This window comes from Gracilinanus agilis, chromosome 2, assembly GCF_016433145.1.
Source record: "Gracilinanus agilis isolate LMUSP501 chromosome 2, AgileGrace, whole genome shotgun sequence".
Classification (NCBI taxonomy): Eukaryota; Metazoa; Chordata; class Mammalia; order Didelphimorphia; family Didelphidae; genus Gracilinanus; species Gracilinanus agilis.
This window is the reverse complement of record NC_058131.1, coordinates 5378492-5395646: the sequence shown is the minus strand read 5'-3', so window position 1 is coordinate 5395646 and position 17155 is coordinate 5378492.

The window sequence follows — 17155 nt, the reverse complement described above, 5'->3', positions numbered from 1 at the left end:
AGGAGGAGGAGGAAGAGGAGGAGGAAGAGGAAGAGGAGGAGGAGGAGGAGAAGGAGGAGGAGGAGAAGGAAGAGGAGGAGGAAGAGGAGGAGGAGGAGGAGGAGGAGGAGGAGGAAAGAACTCCTTTCAGTCAGAATCATCAACCCTTCACCCAGGCCCCAGAGAGCTGGAGGCCAGGCCAGGTGGGGCCAGCAAGGTGGGGTCTTCAGGGGCAGTTTGATGGGGCCCGCAGTTGGCCCAGGAGAAGGTGGCCCACCTCGGAGAGCCCAGGGTGCCCAGGGAAGGCGGTAGGCTCTGGGAGGGGGGTCCTGTGGGGATGGAAGCCTTGGGGTGGGCACCTGAGAGGGAGAAGAGTCCTGCCTCACCACATACAGCGACGGGTGGCTGAGGTGCCAGGTGTGGGAATGGTGCTCTGTGGCCAGCCTTCACCGCCAGGCAGCCTCCCTCTGCCTAGATGAGCAGGGCTCCTCCCAGAGCCTCCATTTAAGCAGAAGCCAAGGTCCTCCATCTCTTCATTGCCCTCCTGGCTCCACCACACCCCAGGAAGTTCCCTTCAGCCCTGGCCCTCTTGCCTTATCTCTACCCTTTGCCAGCCCCAGGATGGCTCCTCCTAGAACCTCCAGATCTCCAGGACGGCGCCTTCTCTCCTCTGACACAGCCCTGCCCTGGCGCAGACCCTCGTCCCTCACCCCTAGACTAGCACAGGGGCTGCTGGGTGGGGGGGGGGCTGCATGCCTCCAGCCTCTCCCCCGCCGGCCCATCCTCCATGCAGCCACTGAAGGGATTTTCCCAAAGCAGAGGGTAGACCACGTCACGCTCCCACCTCCAGGACTCGGGAGGCTTCGGTGGCTCCCCATCACCTCCAGGGGCAAACACAGAGCCCTTGTTTGACAGGCATCCGCCTCTGATGGGCAGATGAATCCTATTGGCTCCCTCTTCCATCTCAGCCAGAGCTTCATCCTTGCTTATTCAGGATAGGAAACTGCAGCAGCAGCAGCAGCCAAGTCTGTCACCATGGCAACCGATAGGCAAGTTCTCCCAGAACATCCCCTCCTTCCTAAGGGTTGGTCCTCTGCTCTGAGGCACTGGAGCAGGGCAGCTCTTTTACTCAGAAACTGTTGAGCCTGGACTTGTCCCCGGATGTTCTCTGGCCTAACTGTCTTCCTCAGCACCCTTGGGTGGCTGGTGGTGTGGATTTCTGGAGCAGGAGCTTCGTCATTGTGCCCACACTCATCAAGGGGTGCCCACCTCCCAAAGCCACCCATGCCAAATGGGCCCTCTTCCCATAGGGGACGGCCTCTCTCTTCCAGCACTTCTTTGGAACTGACCTCTGGGAAGTTTTACCTGATAAGGATGGATCCCTTTTAGTCAATGAACTTTCACTAAGTGCCTACTATGTGCCAGGCACTGTGCTAAGCCCTGGAGACTCAAATGCCAAAGTCCTGCCCAGATGGGCTTATAATGTAAGGGAAGAAGACACACAGAAGGAGAAAAGGGGGCACCATCAAGGGGAGGATGCCAAGCGGAGCAGCTGATGGAAGATGGAGGAATTGGCTGGAAAAGTCCCAAGTCCTCTAAGAAGGGAGGCTTTGTGAGCAGTTTAGGGAAGGAAGGGAGGAAGGAAGGAAGGAAAGAGGGAGGGAGGGAGGGAAAGAAGGAAGGAAGGAAGGAAGGAAGGAAGGAAGGAAGGAAGGAAGGAAGGAAGGAAAGAAGGAAGGGAGGCAGGGAGGGAAGGGAGGGAAGGAAGAGAGGGAGGGAGGGAGGGTTAGGGTTAGTCAAGAATAGAAATTACTGAGTAAGAAATAATGGGAAAGGTAAGGATTCTGAGCAGCATCTCAGCCCTGATAAAAGGGCACAGATTGGCAGGAATGAAGCGGATCCTAAAGGCCAGAGAGCTACCCAAAGGGGCTACCCAGAGGAAAGAAGGGATGCCCCAAGAGCATCCCTTCAGTCAGTAAGGCGGTGACCAAGCACATTTGCTATGTACCAGGCACTTTGCCAAGAGTCAGGGCTACAGAAGAAGGCAAAAATGTGGTCCTTAACCTCGAGGAACTCCTAAAGCAACAACAAGATGCAAATACTTGTTTGTATCTGCAGAGCAGATGAAGGTGGTCAGAACAAGAAGGTCCTAACAAGGGAGAAGCACTAGAGAATCCCACTGGAGGACCTGTTTGGGATGGATCTCGAAGGAGACCCAATAAGGGTAGAAATAAAGGTGGGGCACATTTAAGCCTGAGCTACAGCCAGGACAAAGGCAGAGAGAAGAGAAATCTGTGAGGGTTGTGAGCAAGGAATAGTCGAGACGTCTTAGAACTTGTGGAGGGGAAGCATGGGAAGTGAGGCATACGAAGATAGGAAATGGGGGCCAGGTTACAAAGACCTTCACAAGCCCAATAGAATCCTATACTTGATCTTGTAGGTAATAGGGAGCCACTGAAGTTTCGGCTGGGAGGGGAGTAATAGGGTTACATTTGCACCTTAGGAAAATCTCTTTGGCTGACAAGTGGAAGGTGGACTGGAGGAGGGACTTGGGCCTGGGAAACCAGTTAAAAGGACGTTGGGATGGTCCAGGAAAGACATAAAGAGGGGGTGAAAGAGGGCTCTGATAGCACCCATCAATCAGTCTTTATGAAGTGACACTCTTGTACAGGCAAAGTGCCACGTATGAAGAAGCCGGTCACAGGATAAAGAGAAATAGCAGAGAGGAGGCGCTGAAATGATTTAAAGGAAGCCAAAGGCAGAGACAACGAGGAAGAGATTCCCAAGCAGGGTGAGAGCCCGGCTGGAGAAGGTGGGGTGGAGACTCTCATCCAGGGAACAGCCCGGAAGCCGGTGTCATTGGAGAAGGGGGACACAAAGTATGAGAAGACTGCAAAGGAGGTGATGGGGAGCCCCGAGAGATCCTTGAGCAGGGGGTGACGGGGTCAGAACTGCACTCTGGGAAAATCTCTTTGGTGGCTACGGGATGGGGAGCAGATGAGACTCTGGGGAGAGCATCCAGGTGGGCAGAACCCCGGCGAGCTATGGCCACAGTCCAAATCCTCTACAAAATCTTGCCATCCATAGACGACCGCACGTGCAGCGCGGGCACCTCCAGGAGAACACGAGAAGGGAACGAGGCTTGGCAAATCCTTCTCGGAAACGTACCACCTTCTGGCACACGCTGACCTCTGGAAACGGTTGTGACGCTTATTGTTTCACGGTCAGTCAGCCAGTCAACAAGCACCAATGAAGGAAGGACGCCCTCCCGGACAAAACCCGTCCCTGCCTGGAGGAGCTTCCCCTGGGCCAGAGGACCGACCAGCTATACGAATAACGGGGTGAATACAGGATCTATAGACAGGGAAAGCGGAAAGTCAGCTCAAAAGGGGATGCTCGAACCCTTAAGGGCTAATGGGGCAGGCAGAGAAAACCACTGAATTTGGGAAGGACTTTGTGCCCGGGTAAGCTCCGCGTGTCTACAGGAACCGTCTAGATGTGTAGACGAGACTCTCTGGCATTAGATAAGGTGATCTCTCTGGCCTGGGGACCCCCCTTTCCCAGGGAGACTCGGGTTTCTCCCTTGAAGGGAGCGGGGCGAGGATGAGCCGGGGGGGCTTCTTCACCCATGAGGTGCTCAGGCGAGATTTCTATCAGTCTGTTTGCTGGCCCAGAGACATGCCTTTCGAACAACCCCAAACAAGCCACTTCCTGGGGGGCTCTTGGGAGGAAAGGCGGTCCTTGACTCACACGCGCTCACATAACTCTTTCCCACCACACTGGCTGCACAAAAGACGGCCTCCATCGTGAACAGCCAAAGGAATCAGAAGCCGCAGGTTGGACTATTCCAGGAGAGGCATCGACGAGTGGGCTCTGGCCAGGAGGGAGGGAGGGAGGGGTGCTCTGGCCTCCCCAGAGGGGGTTCGGTCCAGGGGAACGAGGGGGATGCGGAAGAGCCGCCTTTCCTTCTCTTCTCCCGGCCCTCCTTCTTTCCCGGGTCTGTCTCCCGAGGAGCTCTGCCTCCCGCGCTTTAGCCTCGTCCCCCCCACCTGGGGGCCGCTCAAAGTGGCTCTGAGACGTTCAGGGGGAGTCTTTGGCCCCCAGAGAGCAGCAAACGCCACCTATCCGGCCCCGAGTCGTTGATATGTGCTTGGTTTAGACTGAAGGAAGTGACAGAGACAGTGTTGATGAGGCACATTAGGGGCTCGTGTGCGTCTCCCCCAGAGAGCCCAGTTGTTAAAAATGTACCCCAACCCCCCCCCAGCACGCCGTGCACACGCTGTAGCGCACCCAAGTCCCCGGCTGGGTGGGAGGCCCCATTGCCATTTGGCAGAGGGACCCTCGGCCTTAAAGACTTGCCTGCTAAAGGCATCATTCGTCCTTGGTTTAGCCCCAGAGACGACTCCATCCAATGCTCCACTGCTACGGTAGGCTGAGGCGGAAGCAGGAGACATGCGCTCCCTGGTCTAGTGCGAAGGGTTCAGGCCGGCCCGAGGAGCTCTTGAGCTGGCTGAAAGAGTCGATGCCGGACCTTTCAGATGGTCCCGTAGGGGAGGATGGGGAGCCTGCTGGTTACACCATGGCTCGGCCTGGCCCAGGGCTCCCCCTGCAGAAAGAACGTGGATCCATGGGGAATGGAGGACCTCGTATTAATGACGGAAAGAGGAGTCCAACTCCCATCCTCCGACTTCGTCTCGTGCTTTCTCCGGTGCCAGGATGCCACGTTCCTAAAGCAATGACCACAGACATGCCGGACTCCTCCTGGGATAGAAGGGTGCCCCCCCCCCGCCACCCTGGCATCCCAAAGGAGAGCTCTTCAGTCTAAACAAAAGGAAACGGTCTACACCGAGGACCCTCACTGGGCTAAGAGAAGAGTCGTGTCAGAGTAGAGCAGAGATGGGCGTTGAGGACGCTTGTGGTATGAGGGTCGCTGGACAAGGCCGCAGAGCCCCCTACGTGTGAGGCATCTGGGCGGCCCTGGGTGAGCCACTTGGCTTCTCTGGGTTTCCTTTTCTCATCTGCAAAATGGGGTGAATCCTCGGTGGCCAGCCTCCCTCGCAGGAATTTGGGGGATTTCAGGGGAGACGATGGGCGGCCGCCCGTCGTAACCATAAAGTGGGACGTCAACGGGAACTCCGTGAGTCGCTGCTCTTCTGCCATCCCTCGTCCTCGGCCCCTTGAGTTCTGGCCACAAACGGTCCCAAAGCGCAGGGTGGCCCTCGTCGTCGCCTCCCCGATATTTCTCGGAGCGCCTGCTCCTCCTCACCGGAATGAATGTGGAGGTCACCGTTTAAAGAGGTGGAATTCTCCGGCCTCCAGAAACTCGATCTTTCATGTTTGTTATGTACACAAAGGCAGCCTAAGTCGGGACATGTGTTCGAGCCGCCCCCCCCCCCCCAGGGACCCGGGGAGCTCTGCTAAGATAATTATCTCCAATTGGGCTTTTGTTCAGGCGGCTGCCGAGGGGCGCTCGGCGCTCAGAACTAGCAGTGAGAGCTCCAGAAGCCGGCGGGAAAGGACTTTTGAAACAACTCCTATCTGTCTCCGTGTTGGACATATGCCGCTCGTTATGCTTTATAAGACCTTTTGGTCCCAACAATAAAGATTTTATTCTCTTTAAAAGGGTTCAAGCGAGCAGCCCCACAATTCCCCACAAGCGGCCTGCTCCCTCTTTCCAATGTTCGCAGTTTTTATTTGCCTGGAAAAAAAAAAGCCTGTGATGTGTTATTGGACTCATAAAGGGGGGGATTTTGTGCAATCGTTGATGCTTACGGCCAGAGAAACTCGGGAGCTTAGAACCAGAGAAGCGTAGAACAGGAGAATCATAGAATCTTAGAACTAGAGGATCTTCTAATCTCAGGAAAATGGAAACCTGGAACCAGAGAACTTTAGATACTGCCAGAATCACAAAATGTCGGAACCAAAAACGATTAGAACCCTGGAACCAGAGAACCAAAGAATATTAGAGTACCAGAATCAGAACCCCAGAATCATGGAACCAGAGAATAAAGAGCCAGAAAGTCTTAGAATAATCGAATCCTACAATCCTAAAACTAGAGTATGTTATGGTAGGACCCCAGAATCCTAGAAACCGGTCCTGAGGATAATAGACAGACAGCGAAAGCCTTTCTTAAGGCCTTCCTGTGGACGAGGCACCGGGCTGGAATCACTTGGTGGAATCGCACTTATCTCAGAAAAAGAGAATTCCAGAATTTGGGGATTGTACCTTGAGAAACGGAGAACCTTTGAAACGTGGAACCTCGGAACCAGAGTCTTGAACCGTGAGATCTTCTCATCATCGGGTCACCAGATCTTGGAGGCCCAGGACTTTAGAGTCACAGAACCTCGGCATCTCTGGGGTGGAAGGGCTGGAAGCAGCCATGGTGGCCAGGTAAGAGCACAAATGAGATAATATTTGTAGAGTGATTGACAGGCACCAAAGCCATCCTTATTCCCTCCCCTTTTGACCGGAAGCTAAGATAAGCACCAGAGGAGTGATGACTGGGAAATGCAAACAAAACCTCCATCCTCTTCTGGCCCAGGAAGCAGAACTAGGAGGCGGCCAGCGGCTGTGTCTGTCTGACCTGAGGGCTGGGTGGCAGATCCAGCTTTGACTTGGGACAGGGTCTGGGGCTCGGCGAGGCTGACCTCCAACAGAGTTCCAGGGCATGGAGCAGTCACAGGTCCTGCAGGGAATGCCCATGTCTGTAAAAGGAGCAAGAACGGGAGGCCATCTACAGTGGTGTGGCCTCTACGTTGGGTCTGAGCTGCAGACCCAGTGTGGACCCGAGAGAGGGCCCGTAGCTATGTTCGGGGCAGAAAGAAGGTCGTCTGTCCAGTGGCTCCATCTTAGACCCAGGCTGAGGCTGTGTCCTGAGTGAGGAGGAAGAGTAGAAGTGAGTACTGACCCCAGTGAGGTGGCAGAGTCAGCCCCGAGTCTGGGCTGCAGCCTGAGACTAAAGGGACCAGGAAAGAGGATTCAGAGTCGCCTGAAATCCCACTGCTGGAGTCTGCACGAGCCGGGCCAGCTGCAGTCTACTGGAACTCCAACCAGGAGCAAGCCTACAGGTGCCTCCCCCAGTCCCCACAACGGGGTCAGGAGCTCGCCAAAATCTGCCCGGGTGCCTGGCGATCAGACCCCTGAGGGTGCTCTGAAAGTCTGCGGATCTGTAGTTGGGGATGCCCCTGAGATCTCTGAAGGCTACAGCCAGTGCTCCGTGCCTAGAGAAAGCGGCAGTGACCGAGAGAATACACACCAAGACCCAACGCGGCCCTGATGTTCCTTCCAGAAATGCACAGAGCGGAGCCGAATGCAGAGCACCGAGGTGGGAAGGGTGGAAGAAGGAGAAAACAAATCAACATACGACAAGAGGAGAATCCTCCCCAAAGAGCTAGGAGGGGCGAGGGATACCCGAGACCCCAACCCAGAAGAAGATGACTTTCCCCATCATCTGCTCTGGCTCAAAGGAAGGTTCCCCAGTCCAACAAGATTCGGTTCCACAAGTACTAGAGTCTGCTGGGAGCCCAGGCCGGGGCTGGCACTTCTGGGAAGATAAGAAGATGAGCAGAGGTCCTTGAGCCCAGGAGCTCTCACCGGATCAGAGAAGATGAGAGGCGCCATCAGGAGGGGCCCTCTTTGGCGAAGGGCCCTTCTCCTGGGGCCCCTTGGAGGAAAGAAGTAGGGAGGCAGGCCGAAAAGGGTGGAACCGGCTCTGTCGTGGGCACCTGCTCCCAGAAGGGGCACCGGACTTCCACGGGCACTGCCTGGCCCCCTAATCCTCTGACGAGTCTCCGCTGATCTTCGGTGCCGTCCCCAGGCCCCCGGCGCCACTTCTGCTCTCGACAAGAAACAGAGAAAACGCGTGATGGTGTCTTTCCAGCCTCCGTTTTACCAGCTGCTGTCTGCCATCTTGGACCGTTCTTTTATCTCAATGAATAAAACGGGGTCGCGTTACCGCAGAAATTGCTGAGTGGTCCGAGGCCCAAGCTGGAAACCAGAGAAGCCCGGGGAGGAGGCCCAGCGGAGCAGGATGCAGGCAGACCCCGGTGCGAAGAGGCGAAGGCCCCCAAGTGACATCAAACGTCCCCGGAGCTCACGGCCACAGCTCGCGGCGCGCGAACGCTGAGTCTCTTTTTTCTGGAGGGAAGCCTTTGGGCCGAAAGCCCCGAATTGAGAGGAGATTCACGGACGGCTTTCCCTCCCGGGGACTGTAGAAAGCCTGGCTCCGGACGAATCATCCCAGCCCCGATCCAAGCCGCGGCCACAAACACGCCCTCCGCACCAGGGATCCGCGGATCTCTCTGGGTGGGCCGACACGGCGGCCGAGCGCTGAAGCTTTTCGGGTCCCTCCAGCCTTCCCGTTGGGGGGGCGACGCCACCTCCAGAAGGCCTTCCCCGGGAGCCCATCCCACAGTTTCTCAAAAAGAAGCCACTCACGGATTTGTTACAAAAAGGGACGGCGGCTACTTAGGAGGGAGGCGTTGCCGCCAGCAATGAGGGCAGCCACACGTGGCGCGCCGAGGAGCTGATGCAGCAAGTGGTCTCATCAGGACGCCATCGGGGGGCCAGAATCCGATCCCAGAAGCTGAAGGTCCTCCTAAATAAAGGAAAAAGTCTCCAAGCTCCGAATGCAAATCCACAAGCTATCTTTAAGAATTCAGCTAAGGGGGGCAGCTGAGTAGCTCAGTGGATGGAGAGTCAGGCCTAGAGCCGGGAGGTCCTGGGTTCAAATCTAGCCTCAGACACTTCCCAGCTGTGTGACCCTGGGCAAGTCACTTGACCCCCATGGCCCGCCCTTACCAATCTTCCATCTAGGAGCCAAGACTCAGAAGTGAAGGGTTTAAAAAAAAAAAAGAATTCAGTTAAGGGGGGTCACCAGGTGGCTCCGTGGATAGAAAGCCAGGCCTGTAGAGGCCAAGTTTGACTTTGGACTCTCTCTGGCTCTGAGTCCCTGGACAAGTCACTTAACCCTCATCGCCTATCCCTTAGTCCTCTAGCCTGGAGCTGATGGATGGATCCTAGGAAGATCGGGACGAGGAGATCATAACTCAGCTCCGTCTCTCGGATAGTCTCGCCATAAAAACTGAAGAATGTTTGAAGGAAACGTTTCCGATGAGCTATTTCTGGCTTCCGCCCTGCACGGGATGGGAAGCTCTCGAGGTAGAGCCCTCTTGGGGGACGTCTGGCCCAGGGGGCGAGACGGGGCGGGCGCTCTCCCGGGGGGGCCCGAAGGTGCTGCATGAAGGTGCGCCCCCCCCCCCTTGGTTTGTTGCCCAAAGCAGCGCCCTGGGCGGGAGAACGTCGAGCGGGAGTGAGTCGGGGATGGCTGGCGAATGCCTAGAAGGGGCAGGAGGAGACGTCAGGGCAGCCGCCGCAGCCACAGTGACGTGCCCGCAGCCCCCTCCCGGCCCCTTTCCGGCCTCTCCTCTCGGGCCACCGCAGGAGGCGCAGCCAGGCAAGTCCCCTGAAGCTGGCCGGCTCTCGACTGGGGCCAAACGAGAAGCTTGCCAGGCGCACAACGAGGGAAATGGCGGGACAAACGCCTTTTGTGGCGGATTCCAAGGAGGAGGCGGGCGCAGGGCTCCGAGGCTCCGAGGCTCCTCTGGAAGACGGGGCTGCCCGGATCGGACCACCCCGGGTGCCGGGCTCCGCCGCGTACCAGATGAGGAAAGACCCGGAGAAGGCCGAGAGCGCCCAGAGGAGTCGGCTGGGATGGGGTCACGCCGCGAGCCGCCGAGCGAAGGCCGCAGGGAAGCCTCGGGGGGCGCCCAGCAGAGGCGGGTGACGGAGCACGTGGGGCTGCCCGGGAGCCCGGGGGCCGTGCCAGCCTTCGAAGGGCCGCAGAGGAGAGCCCTGGAGGCAGAGCCAGACGCCCGGGCTGTCAGGAGGCGGCTTCCCGGGGCACCAGGGGGCCCCCCCGGCTTGGGGCCGGCCGCTCTGAGCGTCTCCCACCCCCTGCTCCGATTCCCTTCCTTCCTTCTGTTGTCGCCGGCTCCAGGGACAGGGTGGGCTGCGCAGTGGTCGGCGCCCCACCTGGAAGGGCCCCGGATTTTACAAGGAAGGAATCAGGGGCCGGCAGGGGAAGGGTCTTGTCGGAAGCCCCCCGTGAGCGAGAGGCAGAATGTGGGGAGTTGGGCCCGGCATGGGGGCTCAAAGGGTATCCTGGCTGGGGGCGCCACCAGGAACAGTGAACGGGGGGCACCTAGCAGGGCCTGGCCAAGGGGGGCAAGTGTGGAAGGACACGGGAGACCCCAGGATTGGGGCTTGAGGAGACGCCGCCCCAAGGGGGCAAGAGACAAGGGAATTTGTGCCGCGATGGAGCGAGGCCTTGTCTCCCGGCCACAGGCCCGGGGTCGGCCCCCCAAATACCTGGAGGAACCGCTATTCCCACACTGCTCCCTGGCACCAGGGTGAGCCCGGCCAAGTCCCTCAGTTTCCCTATTTGTAAACTGGGGGCAGAGTTGGCGCTCTGACTGCCTGGGTCCTCCTCCACAGGCGGCCCCCCGGGGCCCCCTTCAGATCTCCAGGCCCAGAGCCCGGCCGGTAAACAGAATGATTAACACTCTCTTAATTGCCCTAATTACACGGAATTTGCGGGATTGCACAAGCCGGACCTTTGTTTCCTGAGGCGAAGCAGGGCAGGCTTCATTTCCTGTCCCCTCCGCGGCCTGCCCGGCCAGGGGCACCGAAATGACCAGGCCGGATAATGGGTGGCTCGATGGCCTCTCTGCCTCCTTCCCAGGAGGGAGCCGTGACAGCCCTGGGGGACATCCCAAAGGGAGGCGCCTTCTGCCAAGAGGCTGCTCCTCCCCGGGGCCTCAGTTTGCTCCTCTGCCCAATGGGGAGAACCTTCCCAGCCCCTGTCCTTCAGGCATTCAGTGAGGAAAGGGCTCCGCAAGGCAGACGGAGGGGGCCCTCCTATGGGCTGCTACTGGGCTGGGCTCAGGGTACAAGGACCGGAACCTGCAGCTGCTGCCCTCAAGGAAGGCTTGGATCCTCCTGGGGAGGTGAGATGGCACGAGCAATTGGGGAGATCTGAGAAGGCTTCCTGGAGGAGGCAGCGCCCAACCTGAGCCTTGAAGGGAAGAAGGCGTATTCCAGGAGGCAAAGGGGAGGGGGAGGCCCTCTAGTCCAGCCCCCTCCTCACTTTGCAGATGAAGGCAGTGAAGCCTTTGGAGAAGATCTTACGTGTCAGAGGTGGGATTTGAACTCAGATCCAGCCCCTCCACTCCATCCGAACTCCTGTCTTCGCCCCCTGCAGCAGGCGAGTGTCTTCTCTCCATCGTGCTGGATCCATGGGGATGTCCGCTGGAGCAGGCCTTGTTCCGGGCCCTGGGCTGGCCCGCTGCAGTCTGGCTCACTTCTCTCGCCTGCTGGCCTCCCCGGGCAGCTGCCCCTCCGGGTTGGTGACAAGCAACGACGGCCTCCCCCGAGCAGCGACCTCCCCCTTCGAGCTCGGTCCGGCTCCGGCCCTCCCGGAAGAGGGAGGGGAGGAAGGCCGTCCTCCCACCCTCCTCCTCTGGAGGACCCTGGGGCCCGGGGCTGGGTCCCCCCAGGAGACCTTGGCCTAGTCACCGCCCTCTCTGGGCGTCTCCATCCGGCAGTGGCCCTGAGGCTCTGCCCAGTGGGGAGATGGAGGGTCCTTGGCTCCCTGCCCCGTTCTGGGGTTCTTTGGGAATTCCCAGACCTCGATTCTAAATCCGTGCCGGGGAGAGGATCAGGGATGGGCTCCTTCTGGGGCTCCCTCCCTCTCTGGAGGGGGGGGCGGGGGCGGGGACGGCACCCCCATCATTGGCCTCGATGGTCTTCATGGCGGCCGGCCGGGCAGGCGGGCAGCGCCTCCCCCTCCGCTCCACCCCGTCTCCGTCTCTCGGCCTTCCGGCCATCCTCTGGGCCAGCCGCCCCCCGCCATGCCGGGACACAGAAAGGCTCTCTCCTCGCGGCCATCCTGCTTCCTTCAGGCCAGCGGAAAGAGTGTTGAGGGGCGACTCCCAGGCCCGGGCTGGGTCCCGGCACCAGAACCGGATCCCTTCTCCTTCCTGCTTTTCAGCCTCCTCCTCTGAGAGATGGTTCCTGTCCGGCTCCGGGCCCACCTCCTGGCTCTTCGGGCCCCTCGGCAGCCGCCCCCTCCTCTGGGTGCTCCCCCGCTTAGCCCTGACCCACAGGCCCCCCCAAGAGCGGCCCCCCAAGAGCGGCCCCCCAAGAGCGGCCCCCGAGCCGTCCCTCGGGTCGTCTGCAGGCCCCCCCGGCCTCCGGCCTGTTTAGGCGCCCGGCCCAGGCTGAGCCTTGGCGCTAGAACGCTGGACCGCAGACGCCGCGGAAGCCCGGCCTCTCCGGCGAGATCCCGAGGACGGGTTCCTGGGGCGGCCCCTGGACCCCAAACACTCCAACGCACCCTTTGGGGAGCATCTTTAGAGAGTGCCCGAAGAGGAACCCACGAATGGCACCGAAGCTCAGGGCTCAGCCCTGAAAACGCCCGGCCAAAGGGAAGGCCGGGAAGAAGCTTGAGACGCTCCGCTTGGAGGGGACGAGCACGGCGCAGGAGAGGCCGAGGCCACGACGCCGAGGGCGGCCACATCCAGAGGAATTCGGCCCCGACAGGCCCACAGCCGAGCACAAACGATGGTCGGCCCACGCCGGGAGGCCTCCCTGGAAAGGGAAGCGTGTAGGACGGCGACTCAGGGCCAGGCTGCAGCCACTGGAGACCCCAGAAGGCTCTCCCTCAGGGAGCCCAGCTACAGCCATCGAGAGGCACAACGGGGCGAGGAGACGCGCCAACGACGGACGGCGCTGCCCGCTCAGCACCTTCCCAATGAGTCCGAAGGGGTGAACGAGGGGCTGCCGCCGGGCATCCGAAGCTCCCTCACTCCTGAGCGGATATCACAGATGACAATCCCTGGAGAGCCTGACCACAAACGGCACCACGGCCAGCCCTTGACCCCAGAGGGGACCGGGGGCTCCGGCCTCCTGAACGGGACCGAGATCCACGAGGACTCCAGAACCATGTTTTTGGTGGAGGTCACCATGCCAAACCCTCCTGGCCTTTGAGCTGTCCTGAATAAAAGGCTCTGGCGGCATAGAGGCTGAGCCAAGGAAATGGGGAGGCATTTGGGGGGAGGCCAGCGCCATCCCCGGCGCTCTGTCTCCTGCGGTTGTTGCACCCAGGACATGTCCAGGGAGCCGACACCAGACCAACGTGGACCTTGACGTGGCTGTGGTTGTTCATCCTTCACTTCCAAGAGGGCCAATGACGTCCCGGGGGGGCGTCTTGACTTTGGAGGGAATTTGGGCAGCGTTGCCCGAAGTCATCAGCCTCCCTCTCTCTTCCGGTCATCCAAGTCCAGCGGCAGGACTAGAGCCAGGATGACTGCACGTGGCCCGGAATGTAGGGGATGACCGTGGTTTCTCCCACGTCTGACCGAGCTAGAGGGGAAAAGGGGCAGTGGGTAACCCTGGTGACCCCAGAAAAAGAGGCCAGAGCCAGGGGCTGAGACTTGGGGGGGCCTCTGAGGTCTCAGTCTTGGCGAGATTGCTCTCCAATAATGCTAATCATTCTAATAAGAAGAGTTACCATTTCTAGAGGTGGGCAAAGCGCTGTTCACCCATTACCTCACATAATCTTCTCACAATAACCCAGGGAGGTTGATGCCATTGTCTCAGTTTTATGGATGAGGAAACTGAGGCACAAAGTCGAATAAGTGACTTGTCTAGGGTCACGCAGTCAGTGAGTAAGCCCTGCTCTCTTTCCTGTTGTGGTTCGGCAAAAGGGGATGTTTCACCCAAACTCATGCAGGTGGTCACTAAATTTGAACCCAAGACCTGACTCTAAATCTAGAGTTCTTTTCACTCTACCTCAGCTGCCTCTTCAAGACTAAGATGGCACTTCCTGAAGGTGTGGATTCCACCAGAACCCAGTAAGGGGAGGACTGGACCCATCGTGTCATTGCTTGGGACATGTTTAGGGTCTCTTCTGTCCCAGTTGGACCCAGGCTCTAGAGGTGGGCCGTTGGCTCAGGCCTGGGGCTGGATGGGGCTTGGAGGCCTTCCTGAGCCAGGTGTGTGGGTGGGGGGGAGGGGGCTGAGAGCCAGAGCAGCTCAGGCCCTCCGGAACCCAGAGGCAGCAGAGAAGACCCCGGGGAGGACTTCCGTTCTCTCTTCCTGGGTAATCTGGGATGAGGATTGGAAAGGCTGCTGGTGGGGGATTGGATGGTCCATCCCAGAAACCCAGCTCAGGGGCATTTTCTGATGAATAAATGAACAGATGAGCAGACTTAAAAGCTCTGATGGAGGACCTTGACTGAGTGGCCAGACAAGATGGTGGGCCTGGGTGGGCCCCCAAAGGACTTCCATTGTACTGGAGAAGGCTGGCCCTGTGGGGAGGGGTGTAAGGGGGGGCCCTGGGCAGCCCCAGGGCAGGGAGGGAGCTGGGAGGGGCACGTCCTTGCCAGAAAACCTGGAGGGTTCATCGGTCACAGGTATCCCTGAAGCGAGCTGGAAGATGACCGGGATGAAGAGGAAGTTTGGGGCAGGGGCCTTAGCTCCCTCCTGGGCCTGGTGCCCCATGGTCCACTCTGCCATTGGGAGAAGCTGGAGGCAGATGGGCTGGCCATCGGACACTGAGGGGGGAGGGGCGGGATTGGGCCATTGGCTTTCCACTTGGAATTGGATATTGGCCAGGTGGGGGGCTGTGGGTAGAGAATGTTACATACACCACCAGAGGCAGTTGCTGGCCAGCTGGTTTGATGGAGTGTTTTTGGTAGCTTCACAGAGAGCCTCACTGCTTAATCCGGGAAATGGCTATGCAATTAAAACAATTGGATGGAATCAAATGAAGGGATTAAAAAATAGCCTCGTGGAGTATCAGTGTGAGGAGGGGCTTCACAACCCCATAAATGAAGACTGTGTTCCAACATGGCCTCAGACACTTCCTGGCCGGGTGACCCTGGGCAAGTCACTGCAGCCCTGCTGCCCCACTCTTACATCTCTTCTGCCTTGGAGCCAATACACGGTATGGACTCTAAGATGGAAGGGGAGAGTTTTCTTTAAAAAGAAACAGGGGGACTGTGAGACTCTGTGGGACCCCTCCTCCAGGGTTGGGGGAGCAGAGAAAACATGGCCCATTTTACCCATAATTCTCTGGAGGGTCCAGCACAGCGTTTCTCCCAGAGGAGCCCAAGGATTGCCAGAACATCACACGGGACAAACTGGGAGACTTCACCGTCTTTTAAAACTATGATTTTCGTCCCTTGACGTTTTGGGGCCCCAAAGACAACCCCTGCCTTGCCTCCGTGTTACAGCGACGTGGGCAGAGCAAGGAGGGAGCACAAGTCCTCGGGACCTCCGGGGTGACCCATTCCATATCCATCCGTGGCACCCCCTCTGAAGGAAGGCTCTGGCTCTGGCCCACCCCAAGCCTAGAGACGGCCTCTGCCTGGGCCTGCCGGCCCCATCTTTTGTCTCTCCCACCTGCCTCTGGAGTGCGCTGGACCCCCTCCCAAGGCCTCTGACGAGCGAGTCCCAGATCTTGGCTCTCTGGCAGCAGTGCCATCTTGGAAGCTCTGTGTGGCTGCGGCCAGCCCAGCCTCTGTCTGACAATGACTTCAGCCCTCGAGAATGTCCATCAGGGGCATGATTTAATTGGGGGGAGGCGGGGGTCCTGATGGCCTCAGCACGGAGAATCGGGCTAGTCACTGATTAGGAGGCCCAGCACCCCTGGCCACCGTGGCTCTCCCCTAGGCCGTGTCCTTCATTTCCTGAAGATGGCCGGGCGCTCGGCCTCTAAATTGAATCAGCCTTACGTCACCGCCGTCCCAGAGCCCTTAATTAAGGGCCTGCACTTTCCCCAAACAAAGCATGACCCAAAGGCCAGATGGCAAACCGAGGCCAATTGACTGGACGTGGCCCACAGCCAAGCAGAGCTCTGGGCAGCCTCGGTCCAGGGCCTGCTCGACTCTCCTAGAGGCAGGGAGGCTGCGATCAGGAACCGAGGAAGGCCAGAATGGAACAATTGCAGAGCCTCCAAGCTGGTGCTATTGCTTGTAAGCATCTTTGATGGGCTCCCTTCCTGGCTGGCCTCCGGGGCTGCCCGGCCATGCAGAAGGCATGAAAGACAGACAGACAGACAGACAGACAGACAGACAGACAGACAGAGATCTGCCAAGCCAGTCATGATGAGGAGCTGGTCACTAGGAGACAAATCCAACGTCTGTCGGCCCCTTCGCTCCTCTTCCTAAAGTGGGGGCTCTTTCCCTGGGGACCAGTTTGCTGTCTGCCCAGTGAGCGCCCCTAAGGAGTGCGTGCGTGCCTGTCGGGGTGGGGGCAGTGCAGACCCCAGCCTGGCCCCTCCTGCCCGGGAGCATGAAGCCCAAAGGCTCCGGGTCCTCCCAGAGACCTCCCAGGGGCCTCGAGGCGGCCTCCCAAAGACTTTGCCCCCTGAGGAGGGCTGCAAGGCAGGAGGGGGGCCAGGCCTTGCCTGCCGGGAGCTCTGCCTCCCCCAGCACTCTCCCGGTGCCGGCCCCGTCGGTCTCTCCTGGAGGCCGGGGCAAATCTCTGGTGTCCGGCTTTGAGAGCAGCTCGGCCTGCATGGTGGAGGGCCTGCGTGCCAGCTGAAGGCCGGGAGAGGGCCCGGGCGTGCAGCCACCCAAAGGGCTCTTCCCCTCGGCCCCTGCCAGCAGTCCTGGGAGAAGGGCAAAGAGGGAGACTGGGGGGAATCAGGGAGAACTTCCCGATGGCGAGGACCTTCACAAAGTGGGATGGGCAGCCACAGTAGGTAGTGAGCTCCCCATCCCTGGAGGTCCTCAAACAAAGGCTGGTGGACCACCCCTCGGATGGTACAAGAAGAGATTCCTTTTTGGGCAGAGAAGGGCCCGTTCTGAGGGGGCTGCTGCCGGACCTCCCCCCTGGCGAGCAGGGCCTGTGCCGCCGCCCTGCGGACTCCCAGGCCCCAGCGCAGGTCTAGAGCGGTGCAGCCTGGGCAGGATTCGGTGGGCAAAGGCGAGGGAATGGCAGCTCCTGCCGCAGTCCTGCTCCTAGTTCCGGTCTGTAGTCCCGGCTGAGTAAGTGCTCCCTCGGGGCGCACCCTGGGGTGGGGGAGAAGCAGAGACCCACAGAGAGCCCACAGACAGGCCGCCTCTTCCGGGTGTTGGGGGAGGGTGAGAGCTGGCCCTGGGGGGGGGG